Source organism: Tamandua tetradactyla, chromosome 2, assembly GCF_023851605.1.
Source record: "Tamandua tetradactyla isolate mTamTet1 chromosome 2, mTamTet1.pri, whole genome shotgun sequence".
Classification (NCBI taxonomy): Eukaryota; Metazoa; Chordata; class Mammalia; order Pilosa; family Myrmecophagidae; genus Tamandua; species Tamandua tetradactyla.
In genome coordinates, this window is record NC_135328.1 from 86,931,020 (window position 1) to 86,952,892 (window position 21,873).

Consider the following 21,873-nt stretch of genomic DNA (forward strand, 5'->3'; position numbering starts at 1 on the left):
AGACCCTGAATAGCTAAAAGCACCCTAAAATAGAAGGATGAAGTGTAAGGATTAACACTTTCTGATTTTAAAACTTATTCTAAAGCCACAGTGGTCAAAACAGCACGGTGCTGGCACAAAGATAGAAGCATTGACTGATGGAATTGAACTGAGAGAGTAGAAATAGACCGCCAAATCTTTGATCAACTGATCTTTGACAGGGCCCCCAAATCCAATGAACTGGGACAGAATAGTTCTTTCAGAAAATGGGCATAGGAGAAGTGAATATCAGTAGCCAAAAGAATGAAAAAGGACCTTTACCTTACATGTCACACAAAAATTAATTCAAAGTGGACCAAACACCTAAATTTAAGCCCTAGAACCATAAAGCTCCTAGAAGAAAATGCAGGGAAACACTAGTAATAGGAGGTAGCTTCCAAAACTTTACACCAAGCACAAGCACAAAAGAAAAAATAGATAAATGGGAACCCCTCAAAATCAAATGATTTTGCACCTCAAAAGATTTTGTCAAAAAGATGAAGAGGCAGCCAACTCAATGGGAGAAAATATTTGGAAATCATACATCGGACCAAGGTTTGATATCCTGTATACATAAAGAAATCATACAACTGAACAAAAAAGAACAAACAACCCAATTATAAAATAGTCTAAAAATATGAATAAGTGTTTTTCTGAAGAGCAAATACAGATGGCTAAAAAGCATATGAAGAGAGGATCATTTTCATTAGCTATAAGGGAAATACAGATCATGACTACAATGAGATACCACCTCACACCTACAAGAATGGCTGCTATTAAACAAACAGGAAACTACAAATGGTGGAGAGGAGTTGGAGGAATTGGGACACTTATGGACTGCTGGTGGGAATGTATAATCATACAGTGGCTTTGGAAGACTGTCTGGCAGTTCCTCAGGAAACTAAATATCGAGTTGCCCTATGATCCGGCAATAGCACTATTTAGTATGTACTCAGAAGGGCTGGAAGTAGTAACACAGACATTTTCACACAGGTGTTCATAGCAGCATTATTCACAATCACCAAAAAATGGAAACAGTCCAAGTGCTCCTCAACAGATGAGTGCATTAACAAAACATACTATGGAATATTATTTGGCAGTAAGATGAAATGAGGTCTTGAAGCACAGGACAAGATGGGTGAGACTTGGGAGCATAATGCTGAGTGAAATAAGCCAGACACAAAGAGACATTTACTGCATGATTCCATTTTTATGGCCATGGTGAAGGTAAAGTCAGAAGCTTATAATACAGAATATAGGGGACCTAGAGATATACGGAAGCTAGAGATGGGTGAACGGGTAGCTAATATGGTTGAGCACAAATATAAGGAAATAGATAGAAGTGAAGACAATTCACTAGTTGATCTATAAGTAATAATACCATATTGAAGGTGAACATGATTGAAAGGGATTGTGTAGACCCTTGTGTCCTACTGATTGACACTAGAAATATAAGTTCTTGCATAACTTTGGGGTATAGGAGTAAAACTGCTATTGCATGCTATGGGCTGTATTTAACAGGAAAACATCAACAGTACCACGGCAACATCAGGGGTTAATAATGGGGGGAGGGACAAGAGTTAAAGGGAGGTTTAGACTTTCTGTATAGTGAGGGTGAGTTTATTGGTTACCTTTGTCTTGGGAACAATGAACGTATCTAAAATTGAGAGTATGGATGTACAGTTGACTTTCAACATTATACATGATAACTAATGAATACAGGTGACTGAAGGATGCTCTAAGAAGTAGATTTACGAACGATGGTGTATACATATGTTCAAATATTGTGCTGCTACGGGAATGGAGTGGTGAGGCATGTAACATTGTGAATGACCCAGTGGGACATTTGGTGAGGCAAAATAAGATAGAAGCAAAAGAGCAAATATTGTATGGTCTCATTTAGAAAATGCTTATAAGAAAACAGGGGCCTAGATTGTAAGCTCTTATAGCAGTCATATTTAGTTCAGAGTGGTAATTATTAGTTCTGGACTTTGAGAGGCTGTTTTATACATGTATAACCTGGTATTTAGAGATAAGAATGAAGCCGATCAGATAAGGATTAAGGTAATTCACAATACAGGGGTAAAGGAGACATTGTTTATATTTTAGAACCTCATTCTACTTTTTGAGAGCAAACGAAGAAAATTTTGTCCAGAACCTAAATTTTCTGTAGCACATAATCTAACTCAAACTGGATAGACCATTTTAAACAATCCAAACTCAAGGAGCCCAGAATAAGAATGAGGGCTCGTAATGCTCTATAGTTTAATGTAATGCCTGGCTACATCCTAGAGTATATTAAGCAAATAATCAGAAAGTATTGGCAAATTTCCTTGAGGGATGGGAAAATCTCTGGCATTGCGTCAAACATTAGGGACACCCAAATCAATAGATCAAGCCCTTGATCTTGAGGCCTGCTCTTGTGAAGCATATGTACGTAGTGGAGAAGCTTGTATGCCTAAAAGCTACTTCTGGAAGACTTCTTTTGTTGCTCAGATGTGACCTTTGTCTCTCTAAGCCCAACTCTACAAGTGAAATCATTGCCCTTCCCCTTACATGAGACATGACATCCAGGGGTGAAAGTCTCCCTGGTGGCATGGGAGATGACTCTCAAGGATGAGACTGGCCCCAACACTGTGAGATAAAAAATGCCATCCTGAACAAAAGGGGGAAAAGAAGTGTAACAAATAAGGTATCAGTGGTTGAGAGGGTTCAAATTGAGTCGAGAGGCTACTCTAGAGATTACTCTTTTGCAAGCTTCAGTTAGACATTGCTGTTTACCATAAAATTGCCAAGATCCAGCTAAAACCGTTCCAGCCAATCCTAAAGAATACCTGGGGCAATAGATAAGATTCTACAAAGCTTCCGTGCATTAGAGTAACTTTCTAGAAACCTACAACTTCCAGATGGGTCCCTGGGCCAGATAAATCCTAAATTACAGAGTAATAGCCTCTCCAGAGCATTAACTAGTTCCATCCCCCACCCTAAATTATTGATAGCCCCTTCCAACATGAAAATGTTAGAATGGCCACAGCCCGAATACCCCTAAAGAGCGGGATAGAAAGATTCAAGGTGATAGGGGAGTTATACAGAGAAGGTAAGGTTTAACAAATGCGTGTGATTGTTAAATCATTATATTGATACTTTTTTTTAGGCTCCAGTGTCTTGGAACAGCTAGAAGTAAAAACCTAAAATTCTGGAATTATAATCAATGCTAAATTCTGAAATCTGTTCTACAACTAAGTGTTGAAATTTATTATTTTTTTGTGCATATGTTATTTTTCACAAAAAAGAGAAAAAAGTCAATTTCAATTATTTATGTATATATATATATGTATATATATATGTGTATATATATATATACATATATTTATGTGTATATATATATATATACATATATTTATGTGTATATATATATATATATATATATATATATATACACACATATATTTCTTCTAGCCTCCAGTGTTCCCGAGCATCTAGAAGGAAAACTCTGAGATGATGGAATGGTAGCCCATGTTAAACTCTGGGATCTGTTCTGTAACTACATATTGAAGAGTGCTTTGAACATTACTGCTTTTTTCTTTCTTTCCTTTGTGTATATGTTATATTAGACAATAAAAAAGTTTTTAAAAAATCAGTGCCTGTGTTTCTTTCCTCCCACAGTTTTGCTTTTTTTTCATGTGCAGTGATGAGAATATCCACACTGAAATCCCATCTGAGGTATCAATCTCTGTTTCTTGCCCTCCTTTGTTTCATTTACCTTCAACTCTCTTCTAACTTAGCTTTCTACCACCATGGTGTCACCTCAGATACTTGTCAACAAACATAATCTCTTCATCAAGAATCATGTCATTCCTGCCCCCACCAAACCTCATTTCAGCATACAACCCTTAATTGATCATCAATATAATTACTCTTTAGGCTTCTGTCTTTTGTCTTCCAATATTCCCCACTCTCTAGGGTACACTTAACTCAATTTCAAACTTACTATATTCCTTCAATCATTTAGTGTTTCCCAGGAAAGTCTATTATGTCCAAAGTGTTATAGTGAAACTTTCATCCAGTACTCAATCCTGAATCAACCTATTTTATCAGTTCTCCATCCAAGTTCCTGGACCAAAGAGCACATCTGGAAAAGAACAACAAAATGAAACAGATACGGCCTATCTTAAATATAGGTTGACTGTTGACTGGTCAGTCTGGTTTAAATCCTAATAAGCAAATCTAACCTATACCGTTATTCAAAGAAAATAAATGCAGCGACTTGAATTCATATTTTTCTATTCTTTATCTCATTTTGTCTCATTTCTCTTCTCCCTTTCCTTTGTATATCTTCCTTTCACATTAAAGATAGCATATTTTCTATTTGTAGCTGTTAGGTCTCCCATTGCCTATCAACTATTTCATTTCTCTTTATCTTTAAATCCATCTACTCTTAGAGTCATAGAATTTTAAAGTTTAAATATAACAAAGATTATATTTAGAGTTTGGTTCAAATTTGCATTTTGCATATGTCTATCAATACAACCTCTCCCAGCTTTTCCCTAAGTTACTCATAAAGGCTCAGAAGGAAATGAAAATTCACATCATCGACCAACACCATGCCTGGCAGATAATCTAGCTCCAAAATCTGAAAGACAGACGGAAGTGAGATGGGAAAAACTGGCAGCAGCAAAACAATAACAGGAATAAACAACTGCCACCAATATAAAAATCCTACCAGATTTGAGTATGCAGTTTGTTCTGAACTCATTTCATTATAGAAATCACCTAAAAGAAGGTGGTCATTTGTGTCATACCCATCTTACCTCAGACTCAGTCCTAGTCCTTAGACCAACCACAGCAGTTTTGGAGGTTGTTTGAAGAATTTAAGAACAGAAGACATCTGTCTCAAAGTTGATACATGTTGTTCATTAATCAGAGCCCTGAGCCATAATGATAACACACAAAATAACTTTAATAATATCCTTGAATGAATACAAAATATGATTATATTCATTTTATTTTAAATAGCCAAGAGGATCAATATGGAATAAATTTCCTCCCTTAGGGTCAGAACTTAGTTGATGTGCATATTCCTTGGCGACCAATGAGAGATCTTTGGAAGTTATTTCTTTTTGTTACATTATCCTTATTTCTTGCTTTTGTTTTCGTACAAATTCATCCTCTTCTAAAAATACAAAGAAGTTCCTTCAAGTGGAGTTGTATTTTCAGAGGAGGTAGTTTTGTCCCACAGTGGACATTTCCCATTATTTGCTCTCCAGTGTGATGTTTGTTTTGCCTATTTTTTCCTGAAATATCACAAAAGTTGTAAGCCAAAACTTTTCTTTTAAACAATACTCCTTCAATAGCTATGATAAAACGGGGCCCAGAGCACCTCTTATTTTGGAGTTACAAGAAGTTAGTGAACAAAAAGTACTTCAACTTTGTTTATACAGCAGATCTTGTAAGTCCTTAGGTTTAATGTAGATGATGAAACATTTTCTTCCTTCCTGCTGGTGACAGTTCGATGTCTTTTCCAAGTAGAGACAACAAGCCGGTGTGACATATTTTCATCTTTAAGTCACAACGCTTACCAGAAACAAGCAACAAGCCTCTCAAATTACATTTACACTGAAGTAGCAAGACAAGTGTAATCTAACTATCAAAGGGATGGTTCACTAAAGTGCTCAAACTATTGCCAACAGAGCCCAGGTATAATTTGTCTTGACTGGATTTAGACAGCCAAAGCAGTGCTAAAAACAGCAATTGTCAGTTACCCACAGCCTTAAATACAGACATCATCAGACGAGTGACTCTGAGGGGCAAGGTCTGTTTTGTGGTAATGATGAAGAGAAGCTCTGCCAGAAGGTTACAAGCATGAGTTTAAAAATGCCTGGCTAAAAAGAGTAGAAGTGTTTTAAATACTGTTGGACTAATGTTTATCTAACTTAATTACAGAAATTCAATACCTTTCAGGAATATGAAATTGGTAGCACCTCTTCTAAGTTACATGAGGTCGATGAATTTTTACCTACATAAATGGCAATGTATGAGGTTCAACCCAAAACTGACTCCAGTGAGTACAAAATTCTAGGACAACTCTCAAGTTTCTGAAAAGAGAAAAATTTACTGAAAAGCTTCAGTGACTAGTTCAAGGTCACACAGCTAATATGTAGAAGAATGATTACCTATTATCTTCTTTCCACTCATTCTAGATTTTTTTTCAATTATTTATTTGCACATCCTTTGACTCTCCTCCTTCTAGCCTCAATACTTGCTGTGCACGCTACACGAATGCTCTCTGTCCCCGTCGTATTTACTAAATTGTTCCCATCCTTCTATTCTCAGATCAGAAGGCCTTTCAAGTGGGAAACCTTTCCTGATACCTCTACAAACTAAGTCAGATCCCCATTGCTTATCCTCCCTTAACACTTTCCTTCCCATCACATTCACACTTAGGGTTATTTAATAAATTGTATTAATTGTTGTATTGTCTTTCTCTCCTGATAGACCGTACAAGGGTTCTGGGTCAGGAGTGATGGCCTTGGATTCCCCAGCTCTGTAATTACAAATACCGGGTGTTCAGGTGTTTGTATACTTGTTTACAATAAAATCAGTCTCCACATCCTGAAGGACTTATGTTCTACTGAATCATTTGTGTCATATTCATCTACTAAATTCTCCCCTATATTTTAGTAGTTCAAAATATGGGAATTTGTCATCAACAGGGAACTCCACAGTATTAATACTCATTTATGCTTTTAAACAAATATTGTAAATGTGCTCTCATTTTAAAGACACTGATATTTAAAGAACTACTATGTTTCTCATTTATTATTGCGATTCATTTTTTCTTTTATAATCTAAACTACTCAACAAGCTACAACATCTAAATCTTGGAATGATTTATGCTTCATTTTGAAATCCCTGGTGAATATGTTGTAACTATTTTTAGAAAGGGAACTGTAAATATGCTTAATTAATGCATAATTTAAATGTGCATTGTATTGTACTGACTTCTTTAATGTGATAACAGTAGTGCCTTCCCTAATTTTTAAATAAATTCCAGTGGCTAGCTTAATTAGTAATATACATTTCTCCATGGTAGAGAGGCTGATTACTTTATCGTCAAATAAATAACAACGATTTTTCCCTTCAGTGAAAACTCCACCACTGTAATTAGGTTATGTCATACCTTACCCTGAAGGGAACATTAAAAACATAAGGTCAGCCAATGCCATGCACTATATTTTTCTATTTATAGCATGATGCTAAATTGCTACCTTCATGTTAGAGCTAAAACATAAGTAGCAGAACACCAATGGCTTCTGAGGTTCAATTACATTTGCTTTGCTCTTAATGTAAATATGGATCTCAAAAGAGAATGGTTTGTTGACTAATAGTTGATAGTAATACACATTGATAGAATTTTTAAACAAAATTAATGGATAATGACTAAAATTCAGCAGGTACAGTCATTTTAACTATTGATTACATATTTTTTTATATCTGACCCTTTTAGTGTTATGCATATGTGAACTTCAAATAAAACATAAAATGTTGACTGATAAACTATAAGTAAAATTGGAATTATAAAAATAATACACACTGATAATTCAAATATATTTTTTATCTATTTATTATACCCCTAAAATGGTTTATTGTTAAAAACAGATTAATCATGTAAAAATTGCTAATACCATATATCCTCATATGGGAATATAATTAGAAAATGAAAGTAAAAGCTTCCTTATTCTGTAAATCTTCTAAGTAAACTGTAAGTGATGAAAAAGGAAACAAACACGTGTAAAGCAACTTCCCTTGGATGAAGGCCTTCCTGATTCTAAAATAGGTCATCAGTCAAGAAAAACATGGATAGTTTCCTAGTAATCATTATACTGTGTCCACCACAAGAATCAGATACTTGATGCAGCGAAACTCTTATCTAATATTTTGGACTGCTATAGATTTTTTAAAGGTGATTTGAACACTTGGGAAAGAGCTACTATTTCCCCTCATATTGCTAGAAGAAAATGTCTGTTTCTTTGTTCGGGAAGTTTTGTCTTATCATCAAGAAGAAATAAATGAACAAAATCCTTGAGCTTTCTGAATGTCATATGTAAAATTGACACCCATGAAAACATTATAAACTTCTTGACATAAAAAGCACACAAATGTGTACGTGTACCTACAAAGCTGTAAAGCATATATGTGATGGCAAATTACTAAGCCCACTTTTCTTGTACAGAGTTTCTCTATACAATATAGTTACGCACATGCATACACACAGATAGATAAGACTATACATTTATATCTACTTGTCTCCACAGAGCTATAACCCAAATATAACCCACACTTCTAGGTAGAACTTTTATTGGTGAATGTATCTGACTAATATTCTTTTATCTAATTAATTACCTTATCTTTAAAATCATAAAAGGAACACGGACCATTGTAAAACATCTGGAACATTCAAATAAGACAGGTAATAGAAATTAGCACTAGTTTTACTGTATCAAGATAACCACAGTTGTCTTTTATTTCCTTTCCTCTATACATAATGGTTTTTAAAGTTTTGCTTTTTCCACTTAATCTAAGCATTTTTACATTTCATTGAAAAGTTTTTATAAACAAAACTTATATTCCTTTATATAGAGGCATCATAATTTATTTTACTATTGTCCAATTTAGCATCAATGCAATGAACAGTGAACATGTGTGAACATACACAATACCCTTTTATGGATTCCTTCAAATAAGATTCCTTAAGGAGGAACCACTGAGTCACAAGTTACCAATAGTTTTAGACTGTGTATATACATTTCCGTAATACTTCTTTAATTTACGTGCTTAATTGAAGTACATAATACTGATGTTATTACTGCAAACTGAGCAGCAATTGATATTAGCAACTAAAAGAAAAATCTGGCAATTGAATTGATAAAAATAGCATCTAACTAATATTTCATGTAGTTGATAACTAATGAATTAGACTATCAGTTCCCATTCATTTGAATTTTCTAGTTCTTAATTTTCTTAACTGTGTTCATTTAAATATTTTTAAAATTTTGTTACAGGTATAAATTGCAGTGGATGAAATAAAAAATTGTTTTATATGCATTTGCATTACTAACTTTAAATTTTTTAGGAAGGTCTCTGACCAGTTAGACTTTTTTTGTTTTTAATCTTCTGGTAACATGCAACAGTTTGAACATGTGTCTAAAATAAACTTGAGTAAGAGTAAGAAGGGTGATTAGATATACAAATACTAGAATCTGTCTTAATTTCCAGGCTATTAAAACAAATACTATATAACAAAGTTGACGTAAACTTTATGAATTTATTGGCTCACAGTTTCAGAGGTTAGAAGGATTGCTTCCACCCAGGCCGGTAGCACTCTGGCTGGCCAGCAATACTTGGGTTACTTGACATTCCAGTCAGGTGGTGATGTCCACTGACTACTGTTTCTGCCCCACTGTAGCTTTTCCCTTTTAAGGCCTCAGTAATAGGATTAGAATCCATTCTGCTTCAGTTCACGACATCGTACCTAAAAAATAGCATCTTTAGCAGGTCCTATGTGCATTGGATTCACACCCAGAGGAAGGAGATTAAGAATCCATTTTTTTCTGGGGTACATAACTCAATCTATCTTGAACCATATATCAAAAGTGAGGATCCAGTTTTAGGAAATATGCTGTCCCTCTTCGTTTGCCACTCTAGACCCACTCTCCATCATTTATACCCCTTCTTTGTCCCTGTAGGCTGAAATAGATGGGTTTGATCAATGGGGTCCTTTGCCCACTGGGTTGCGATGAAGAAATTGAGGTTGGGTGTTTATTTTCTAGCTATCTTCTTGCAGAATTGTCAAGGAATGGTTGTGTCCCTCCAACAAAATTAACAGCTTTGTCAGAGGACCCTCTGCACTAAGTCTGTGTGTACCCAAATTCAGGTATTCACTTCCTGACTTCGACCCTGGGGCAAGAAATGACTCTCTACACGGTCACTATTTTGATGGCACATTGTCATTATTTCCCTATGCTGTCTTCACATGGATCTTTGTTAATAGTCTCATTGTACTAGTTACCTTTTAAATGAATATTAAATTATACTATATAAGTTTTCATTTACGTGAAAGGGAGTATTTTAAATGATGTTCAGGAAGCCAAAATATGCATGAGAAAGATGTCTCTTCTGGCTTTGGTTTTTTACTATATCTGTACTTGATTTCTAATTTTTTTTTTTTTTTTTTTTGCTTAGCGATCAGAAAAAAATGGTCTATACATCCAAACACACAATAAAGGAATATGTCACCTAATATGTCAAAATATTATCTATCCTTTTTGCATGAGTAGGCACCTGGAATCGAACCCTGGTCTCTGGCATGGCAGGTGAGAACTCTGCCTGCTGAGCCACCGTGGCCCACCCAATGTTCTCATTTTTACACAACCCAAACCATCTCTTAACAATGAAAATGCTTCATTTATATTACCCATAATTTAGGAATGGTTTATCGTTCACTAAAATTTTTTACTTAATGTTTATTTGAATGTGCCTTAAGGTAGCATTTCTGTGAACTTCAGTGGAAACTACAGATTCAGTATATATTAAAGCAGTAGTATATATTTAATGCTGGCAACATATTTTTCATTTTCATATACTGGATTAAGTTGGGTGCTTCAACTTAGAAAAACATTTGCATGGTATTTACGAGATGCATGTCACAAAGGATTGCTTTAATAATGGAAGCATGGAATACTGTTCTTGATTTATGAATTACCTAAGGAAAAAAATCTGATAATTGAAATTGTTAAAGTTGCTTTATCTGGTATCTATAATAGAGAAGCATGAATTCAGGCAATGCTTGTTGTAGTTTGCTAGCTGCCAGAATGTAACACACCAGAGAAGGATTGGCTTTTAATAAGAGGGGATTTATTTCATTAGTTCTTCAGAGGAAAGGCAGCTAACTTTCAACTGAGGTCTTTCTTATGCGGGAAGGCACAGGGCAATCTCTGCTGGCCTTCTCTCCAGGCCTCTGGGTTTCAACAACTTCCCCCGGGGTGATTCCTTTCTGCGTCTTCAAAGGCCTGGGCTGAGCTGCAGGTGCTGAGATGAGATATGCTGAACTGCTTGGGCTGTGCTACGTTGAGTCCCTCATTTAAGCACTAGCCAGTTAAGTCAAACATCATTCATTGCAGCAGGCACACCTCCTAGTCGTCTGCAGGTATAATCAGCAACATATGAGGTTCACATGCCATCTGCTCATGTTCACAGCAATAGAACTAGGCACCTTCACCTGGCCAGCTTGACAACTGAATCTAACTACCATAATGCTCAACTAAGAATTCTTTTCATGGGGAGTGTGGTATAATGCTTATTAGCACATATTATGGTCTCAGCTCTGCAACTTACTCAGTGTGTAATCCTTGGGAAATGTTTATTTCAACATTTTTTTTTTTTTTAACATGGGCAGGCACCGGGAATCGAACCCGGGTCCTCTGGCATCACAGGCAAGCATTCCTGCCTGCTGAGCCACCGTAGCCCACCCTATTTCAACATTTTTACTTTAATTTTCTCATCTATGAAACAGAACATTTCTGACTCCTTTCTTAAGGTTATTGGGAGATCTTTTTAAATCATCTATCTTTTTAATATTTAATGTTATTTCAAATTTCAAAACAATACATTTGTTTTTGTAGGCAAATGAAATAATAAATTAAAAGCTTATAATTTTACTTCCCATTGGTGCGTCCAATTCTGTCCACTATGGTAGGCAGTTTTCATGCCCTGGTACATTTCCTTGCTTATACAAACATTTATAACATATATATGCCTGTATAAATAGATAAGGTGATCTTATGCCTGATTTTCCCAGGACAATCCCAGTTTGAGCCTGTGTTCCTAGTGTGATTATTAATATGACCCTTTTGTTCTCAAAAGTATCCAGATTTGGAGTATAAACTAGTTATCAAAGTACACTTTTACAGGGAAATTATTTGTAATGGACCTAAGTGATTAGCGTAATACTGGACATTTTGTAAGTATTCAACAATGGCAAGTGTTGTTATTAGAATCCTCTCTAATTTCCTAGGTACCTATCACAATTTAGGAATGTTTTATCATTCAATTAAATTTTCTCATTTGACCTTTATTTGAATATGCTTTAAAGAAGTATTTCAAATATTTATATTAGGGAGAGTATTCTAGTAATATTAAGTATAACAGTTATTAAAACATTAAGAGATACACAAAAATACAAAAAAAGAAAAAAGGAAAAGAAAACATCACATATTTCTATTTTAATGGGTATGCATTTTACACTATTTATTCAAAGACAAAGAAGTAAACTCTACCATCATTCCCTTAATTAGTGGGTATACTAGTCTTTAATTTTTTTAATTGTTTATTTGTATTGATATGTATTATATATTCACATACCATGTAATCATCTAAAGTGTATAATCAATGGTTCATAATACCATCATATAGCTGTGCATTTATCATCACACTCCCCTTTTTTTCTTTTTTGTGAAAATAACGTATATACAAAAAAGCAATAAATTTCAGAGCACATTACAACAACTAGTTGTAGAACAAATTTCAGAGTTTGATATGGCTACAATTCCAGAATTTTAGATTTTTACTTCTGGCTGTCCTAAGATACTGGAGACTAAAAGAAATATCAATATAGTGATACAGTAATCTTACTCATTTGCTAAACCCTACCTTCTCTGCCTAACTCCACCATCACCTTTGATCTTTCTCCCACTTTTTAGGGGTATTTGGAGTATGCCGGTTCTAAGTTTTTCACGTCAGAAGGGACTGTTGATAATAGGGAATTGGGGGTGGAACTAGTTCAGGTTCTAGAGAGGGTGGCCCCTTTCTATTTCAGGACTTATTTGGTTCAGGAACCCATTTGGAGGTTGTAGGTTTCTGGAAAGTTATCCTAGTGCATCGAACCTTTGCAGAATCTTTTGTAACAACCAAGATGTTCTTCAGGATTGGCAGAAATGGTTTTGGTTGGGATTTGACAAGTTATGATAGGTAGCAATGTCTAACTTGAGTAAGAGTGACCTCCAGAGTAGCCTCTTGACTCTATTTGAACTCTCAGCCACTGATACCTTAATGGTTACATTTCTTTTTTTCCTTAGGTCAGGATGGAATTGTTGATCCCATGGTGCCAGGGCCAGGCTCATCTGTGGGAGTCATCTCCCAGGACAGCAGGGAGATTTTCACTCCTGGATCATGTCCCACATAGGGTGTAATGATTTCACTTGCAGAGTTGGGCTTAGAAAGAAAGTGGCCACAGCTGAGCAACAAAAGAGGTCCTTTGGAAGTGACTCTTAGGCATACCTATAGGTAGGCTAAGCTTCTCCACTACATACATATGTTTCACAAGAGCAAGTCTCAAAATCAAGGGCTTGGCCTTTTCATTTGGGTGCCCCTAATGTTTTAGGTGTTTCCCCAGTGGTAAAGTTTAATAGTTTCACACTTTTTCTCCCATCCCTTTAAGGACTTTGCCAATTTATTTTTTTTATTTTCCACTTAATATATTCTGGGACATATCTTTTAAACTATACAGGATTACAGGCCCTCATTCTAATTCTGGGGCCACTGTGTTTAGATAGTTTAATGATCTATCCAGACAGGTTGAGTTAGATTATGTGCTACAGAAAATTTAGGTTCCGGACAAAATAAACCTTTCTTCCTTTGGTCTCAAAGAGTAGATGAGGTTCTAAAATACAGACAATGTCTTCCTTACCTCTGTATTCTGAATTACCTTAATCCCGACCTGATCAGCTTCATTCTTATCTCCAGATACCAGATTTTACATATATAAAACAGCCCCTCAAATTCTAGAACTAACAATTACCACTCTAGGCTAAATGTGACTGCTATAGGAGCTTACAATCTAGACCCCGTTTCTTATAAGTGTTTTTCAAATGAGACCATACAATATTTGCTCTTCTATCTCTGGCTTATTTTGCCATGTCCCACTGGTTCATTCACAATGTTACATGCCTCACAATTCCGTATCTTTTTGTAGCAGCACAATATTCGGTCACATGTATACACCATCATTTGCCAATCTAAGTCAGTGCATCCTTCAGCCACCTCCATTCATTAGGCATCATATATGATGTCCAACCGCTTTTTACCAACTCAATTTTAGATAATTTTATTGTTCCCATGAGGAAGATAATCAATAAACACAGTCTCACCAAACAGAAAATCCAAATCTCCCCCTTACTCTTATCCCTCCCCCAGTATTTACCCCTAGTATTGCTGTGGCAGTGTTGATGATTTTCTGTTAAAAACAGCCCACAGCATGCACAGCAGTTTTCCCCCATGCCCCAAGTTTATTTAGTCTTTGTACAAGGTTCATACCTTGAAGTAGTTCATACAATAACTTATTTGTATTTCTAGTGTTAATCAGTGAGACACATGGGTCTATACAATCCCTCTCAATGACGTTCACCTTCAATATGGTCATATTACCTATAGACCCACTAGGGAACCACCTCTACTTCTATCTATTCCCTTACTTTTAAATTCAACCTCATTAGCTAACTGTTCACCCATTTCCAGCTTCCATTTCCATGTATCTCTGGGTCTCCCATGTTCTGTATTATAAGCCTTGGATTTTACCTTTACCATGGTCATAAAAGTGGAATCATACATTATGTATCATTTTATATCTGGCTTATTTCACTCAGCATTATGTCCTCAAGGCTCATCCATCTTGTCAACTGCTTCACGACATCATTTCATCTTACTGCTGCACAATGTTCCATTGTATGTATATACCACATTTTGTTAATCCACTCTTCTGTTGGTGGGCACTTGGTTTGGTTTCCATCTTTTGGCAATTAGCCTTCAATTTACAATCTTAAAATGTTGGTATGGAAAAACCAATGTGCTACTGAAGGCACCACCTTTCAGAAAAGTTAAATAATTTATTCAGAGTGACAGATATTTAGTGTCATTGTCTGTTTCAGCTCCATCATTGAGAATAATACGCCGATGTTAGTAATGTACGTAGATTGCCCTCAATATACCATCAACCAAATTTGACTGATTTCATTGGTCTCATTGAGTGGTACAAACAAGTGATGGTTTTCTGTTCTATTTTTTTTTCTATCAGTAACGATAGTATTTTCAACTGAGCAGGCAAATCCAAAAGCATGGGGAGAAGGGATCACTTGCCCAGCAGAAACAGACTCTTCCTTTAGCAGTGTTTTTTATTTGATTCAAATATCCAGTAGGCCAGGTTTTGCAAAAAGGGACATTAATTTCTACCAACAGTTGCTGTTCACTACCTTCCCATTGGCACTGAAGAATTTAAAGAAGTTGAAGAAAAAAACACTTTTATGAAACAAATTGATGTGATTTAATAACATAATTATTTCTTGGCCTGATTTTAAGTTTCCTTAGTCAATTTAGGCTTAAACAATCATATTTTACATGTACTGTAGGTAATGAAAAAGGTCTAAAGGCATTTCACGGGCAAGTATGCTTCATTAAAATGGGTAAAAACAAGAATTTGTGAAAATCAGGAGAGATACAATCAGGACCTGTAAGTGAAGGAGCTTATTTTGTTTTGAATAAGGTACATTCCTTCAGTAAATCTGAAGGTTTGCTGTCACTGTAGTTAAGCAGATGAGCCGTTCTATGGAAGAATAAATAGCAGTTATATTTGAAGTTCATATAAGAGAAAAATGAAGTATTCAATCCTTGAGGAAATAAAAAGAAAGAAAATGGGGAGAGACGGTACCAATATTTCAAAGATAGAGAAATAATGACAGAAAGATTCTCAAGCGGAATTTTCAACAGGTTCAAAAGTTCAGGTAAGATAAACCCTCCAAATTTACATGCTCTTTGGAACCATATTCTAATTTTTGAAGGAGCTATATTTTTTTGTCTTTCTTGCAGACAAAATGAGCTAAACCCTTTTAATGAAAACCTTTGATGTTTTTGCCTTTTTATTACTGAAAATTAGCTGTATTGTATAATAAACTCTCAAAAAGGCTCATCAAAGATGTTAAACATATATATTTATTAAGCAAACTTTTATCAACATGCTGTGGGTTTCGATACTTACAGGTATTCCAGGCAGTATGTAAATCCTAACGATATGATAGTAATAGTTAAAAATAATGAGAATATGTCAAGCTCTTAACCCCCTTTTTATGTTTTTCTTTTTGAGTAAAGTTCTCCAGAAATGTTAGTATTCACTGGAGATGTACTCTCAGAAACTGTAAGAGCATTTAAAATGTATTGAATACTCACTAGAAAGCCAGGCATGTGCTGAACACACAATGTGACTTGTCTCATTTTTAATCCCCTACTCACCCAATAAAAGAGGCATCATTACGACTTCCCTTTGAGAGACAAGGAAGCTGGGATTGGGCCCAGGGCCATGTGGCTATAGGTACAGCTCGTCCGACCCTAGATCCCATTTCCTAATGTCTGTGATGTGACGTATGTGATTTCAATCTCCCCAAAGTGCACCTACGTTATTCAACAGAATCCACTGTTATCACCTCCTGTGTTCCTTCCAATAATACAACGAGTACAAAAATTATTATTTTTGTCACATTTAATTACATAGTGAAATATATCTGGGTGCTTAGCAACATCAATAAATAGCCAGCAACTCCGGGTTTTTAACGATTGCTTATCTGCAGTATCTTTCCTTTCAATGTTTCAATGTGCATTTGTCTGTATGAGTACACGCATAAACACATTGATCAATCACAATGTCTGTCAGGCTTCTGCTGAATTTTTGGCACAGTAAAAGGGAACTGATTCGATTTCCAGTTGGTGTCCTCTCTTTCCCCTTAATCCCTTAATCACTGAGGTTACCAGGCTATGCAATGCCAAGCACCCTGCTCATACCAGAGTCTGTGGCGGATACCTGACTTCCTGTGGATACCCGCTGACCACTAGTGACCATCCAAACTTATTTAATGTTGTTACTAGTCCATTTCACATGACTTTTTTGGACAAAGGACTTAAATATTTATTGATTTTAACAATTTTCAAAAGACATTTTGTAAAGTCCTTATTATATAATCTATTTATACAACAAGTATTATTGAAAGCAGATAACCACATACTTGTTACGCATTTGCATTTTGTATAACACCAATCAGGAGACAAGAGCAAATAGCATCACATTAGGTCAGTCAAATTTATGGCACATATTTTCAATACTTTTTTGTATATTTGGGTAAAAATGAGCATTGAAAAATATAGTTCTGTCTAGATGTTTATAAACAGGCAAAAAAGTTTCAGAATATCATTTCAAAGAATACAGTAGGAGGGACACCGTCATTGGAGGTAAATAGTTCTCAGTTTGAATTCTGCCTCCCAACCATTACTTGGACAAATTACTTCATCTTGCTGAGCTTTAGATCGCTTATCAACAAAATGTATCATATAGGAAGTCCTCGTAGATAATAGCTAACTTTTGCTGAAATAAAGAGACAGGTTGTTTATCTTTGGAGTAGTACAATTCTAATGTTACCCGTAAATTTCCTTCTCTTGAATGTATATAACATCTTTCTTCTTATAAGAAAATGTAGATTTTACAAGTATTTAATTCTGCTTGAAATTATCATCTTGTCCTAGATAGAAATCTTCCTCCCTCCTTTCGTTGCTGTAGGTATTTGTTTGTTCCTTGGCATAATAAAGTTCTCTCTTTTTCAATATCTGGAAGTTTCTTTTGCTACAGCATGATTACAATCCCTAGAATCACCTGGATCTCCATAAATGCATAGCTGCAGTAGAAGATGTCTGATTCTCAAAATCACACTTTTAACACAATCACAAGGAACATTTTCAGAGCTGTAAGGTGACCATCCATGCTGTGAAGAGTGAGCCACTCTCATAGCCTGAAATGTCAAAGCATTCCATTATAGTTACGAAGATTAATACAAAAGAAGGTCATATGCCAACATTCCAGTTTATGATAATATATGATCTGTATTAATCTAAATAATTGAAATTTTGGTACCTTAAAGAATTCTCATGGTATAAGGGGATCATTATTTTACATATTAAATATTGATAGGATATTTTTTTCAAAGTCTATTTAAAATGTAAGTTCTGGTATATTAAGAAGGCATTTAATATTTCCAGAATTATAAAAAGGAAAGGTATAAATGAGTGAAACATTCTCAGATTTTTCATGGCAATGTAGGAGAACTTAAATATCTAAATTGACAGAAAGTTTCAGAAAAAACTTTATACAGGAAAATTTGATTTCAATAATAACTGAAATTATTTAAATAATTTCAACATTGTATAAATGTTCATTTTCCTCTATTTTATTTCAGATTACTAAAATCCTGGAAGAGGAATAGTATGTATTGCATTAGGATGTTCAGACTTATTCTTTCTAGGCTCTAAGGAATAGATGGCTAAGTAGACGGCTAGCTTGTCAATAGAGTTACAGGAACACTCCTTAGAAGTGTTTTGCACCTTCAAGCTAAATCATTACTAAAGTGAGATAGCCAATGTTGAAATTGAGCACCAAAAGTTTTTGAACTTGTGAACTTTATAAGCAACTTATATAATATATTGCTACAAATTATATTTTATTACACCAACATAATTGCTTGTTGGTTTAATAATTAAAATAGTGAGATGTATATTATATGCTTCTTCCTTGATACTTGTGTTTATTTTAAAAATATAAGGCTAATGGGTGCATAGATTTTAAAACAGGCATTGAGCTGAGATATTTTCTGTGCTTTGAAACCATCTGGATAATTTTCATCTGCTAAAATCTAGCCAAAAAAAAAAACAACAACAATAACAACAGAGAAAATGCCAATATGTCATTACTTCTTTTATAAACTATTTCAATACTGCTTGATATTTTTTAAACTGTTAGCATCTAAATTTATTTTTTATCTCATAAATAATATACATACTGTAAGCACCATCAAAAAAGATCACGGCCAATTCATTCCGTTTCAGTACTGCAGTGAAAATGCTGCACTTTGCTTATTAGATATAGCAACAAGAAAATGTTTTGTTCTTATTAAAGTTTGAAGTTGTATCAAAGCAGTGTTGCTATTTTGTAGAATAGGAAAAGCACTGACCTTGGAATTCTAATTCTAGCTCAACCTTCATGCCTGCTCTTCCATGTATTAACAAAGTGACTTTGGACACGTCACTTAAACTTTATGAGTCCTAGTTTCTTTCTCTATAAAAGAGGGATAATAGCTTGCCCGGCTTAACTACTGGATTACGGAGAGGGTTAGACGATATAACGGATATTATAGCATTTTGTAAACATTTAAGCACTATTATTATTGTTATCATTATTATTATTATTGTATCTCCCTTTGTTTTGCTTTAAATTTCCTTAGGAAAAACAAGATGTGTTTTACGGTAGTCTATGAAATTGCATCACTAGGGATGATAGTGATGTGATTACAAAGAATAGAGAAAATAAGGGTCCATCATGTTGACATTGACTGTGAATTGACATTATAGGGCATGTTTAAAGCTTATGAGGACATTTAAGGTTACCTGACAAACATGCAGCTGATTATTATATAATATAAGATGTTTTATTCATGTTAGTTGAGTAGTGTTGAACAAGTTAAAAATGACATTTAAACCAGAGTGGAGGAGTTAAGTGTGAATCAAACATATATTTGCCAAAATAGGTACCTGGTATTCTTACAGATTTTGTGGATAAAAATAATTTTTAAAGTTTCTTCACACTAGACATATTTTTCTTCATGTGAGGTCACATGTTTTAAAGGCTATGGCTGTAACAAGTTTTGTGCTCAGTTATTTTGGCATTAATAGTATATTAAGATGAAACTGAAAATTTGGAAGCTCACCATAAAAACTTTTTAACTAAGAAAGTGTTATTTGAGAAACAGTGGAAAAAGAAGTTCAAATAGAGTTGAATGATGTTTAGAAAGGTAACCAATATTATATAAAAAGAGAGCATTGCATTAAATCAAAGTTAAAGTAACCTTTCTTTTATATTTGCATTTATGGCTCAAAAGCTCGCATCTTTAACAGTTTTTAAATCTGAAGCTATAAACAGAAAATGAATTTCCGATTTTAAATAATATTACTGAAGGATTTGTTTCAAAATGATTCTTTTCAATGAATTACTTAAAGCCTATCATATTTCCAGAATTTTATTTCACCTAGACTTTTCTTCAATTGGTTTTGCTTCAAGTTAGTGATGTAGAAAGATTTACTTTACTAAATTCAAAAAAAAAAATTGCTTTGAGGAATTTTAGGAATCCAGGTTAGCTAGATTGAACTAAGTCAATAACTGGATGGTACAAGATGAATTTTACTTTGATATCCTCTATAATTTCAGTTTTTTGTAAAAAAAAAAAAAGAAAAAGGTCAAAGATTCCATATTAGGTACTGGATTAAAGATAAATACTCTATGTAACTATTCAACATTTGGCTTATTTTCAGACATCTTTTCACAAAGTAATTTTCAATTGCAAACTGATGCTTCTCTTCTCATCTTCAAGAAGTATTTGTTGATGTCTAATTATTATATTTTTAGAGCTAAATAAAAAACTACACCATCCTAAACAACAACTTCTTTTTCTCTGGCTATGATTGGCTAGACATTGAGTTTAACAGGCATATTCCCCTCATTTATCCTTGTCTAACTAGAAATCTGTCAACCTCCAAAGAGAAAGATTGAATTATGTTGAATGCAACATAACTGCATTGTAAATACATATTTTCATCTGTTCTGAAGACATTTAACAAATCGGAGAGATGAATTTATTTAATTAACTTTGTGCCGTTGACGAGGAGTAAATAAATACGCATTTAAATATTTATTTTGTGATTCATACTTTGAACTCATTATATAAATTTTCATTTTTGTCCCAGCAAAATGGGACTGGTGAATACCTACCTCACAAAATCATTGTTAAGATTAAGTGAAAGAATGTTTATAAGATAATACTTTTCAATTTGTAAATATTGATACAAATGATGCTTCTTGTCTTCATATTACTGTTAGGTGGATACATAAATAATTGAACAAGTCAAATGCACAGAAGAGAAAGAAAAACCAGTCCAATATAGATAAAATTCCTCCCTTCCATTACCTTGATGTGATTGGGTTGTATATGACCAATTCCACAAAAGATGAAAGTAGGGTAATGACTAAGGAAAACTGTGGTGCGCTACCTTAGAAAAAACAGAAACAGGAAAAAATAAAAAAATAAAAAAACAGTAACAGGGACCTCAATTTGCTGCTATGCAGTAGAAATGAACCTATGAACTGAGAACACATTCCATGAGACAACAAAATTTCTTTCACTCATCTTCTGTGAATATGGAAGCTCTTTACTAAGTCCAGTGGTTAATACAAGCTTCAGACCCTTCAAAGCAGCGAGCACAACTTTCCAAAGATTCTTGAACTCCCATTTACAATGATGTGTTTATGGGGGGAATTTGTGAGAATCAGAATCACCATATTTACCTTCTTTTCATGTGGGAAGAAAACCTTCAGGGATTCTCTTTGTAGGGCGTTGGCACAGCTGTGCCCTGCATGTCCCTCGAATGGAGAATTTGTTGCTATGCATTGTTCGTAATAGCGTGGGAGAGTGTGAGGTTCCAGGGTGGTATGGCACACCCTGATGACGTGGGCTGAATTCTGACAAGAAGGCTTCCCACCTGATTTGGTGAACTCATAGCAGTAGGATCTTGACGTTTAGTTAGATCGACACATTATTCCAAATAATCGCAATATATCCGAGGAGGCTTGGAGTTGCACAAAGATACCAAAAAGATTTGATAAGAGCAACATATTTCATCCTCAAGAATGAGGACTACGCTTTACTACCAGGCTTGTATAAA

At 34.7% G+C, this 21,873-nt stretch overlaps 1 long non-coding RNA gene across 2 annotated transcripts in view; it reads right to left on the reverse strand.

The window, feature by feature from the left end:
- Positions 1-21,630, reverse strand: part of LOC143673543 (uncharacterized) — a 52,105-nt gene extending 30,475 nt beyond the window's left edge. For both annotated transcript variants that reach the window (XR_013170433.1, XR_013170432.1), the window contains exons 1-2: positions 21,497-21,630; positions 17,531-17,897 (exon numbers count right to left, since the gene is read on the reverse strand). This is a non-coding gene — a long non-coding RNA (uncharacterized LOC143673543). The remainder of the gene's footprint in view (positions 1-17,530; positions 17,898-21,496) is intronic.
- Positions 21,631-21,873: the final 243 nt, after the last annotated feature.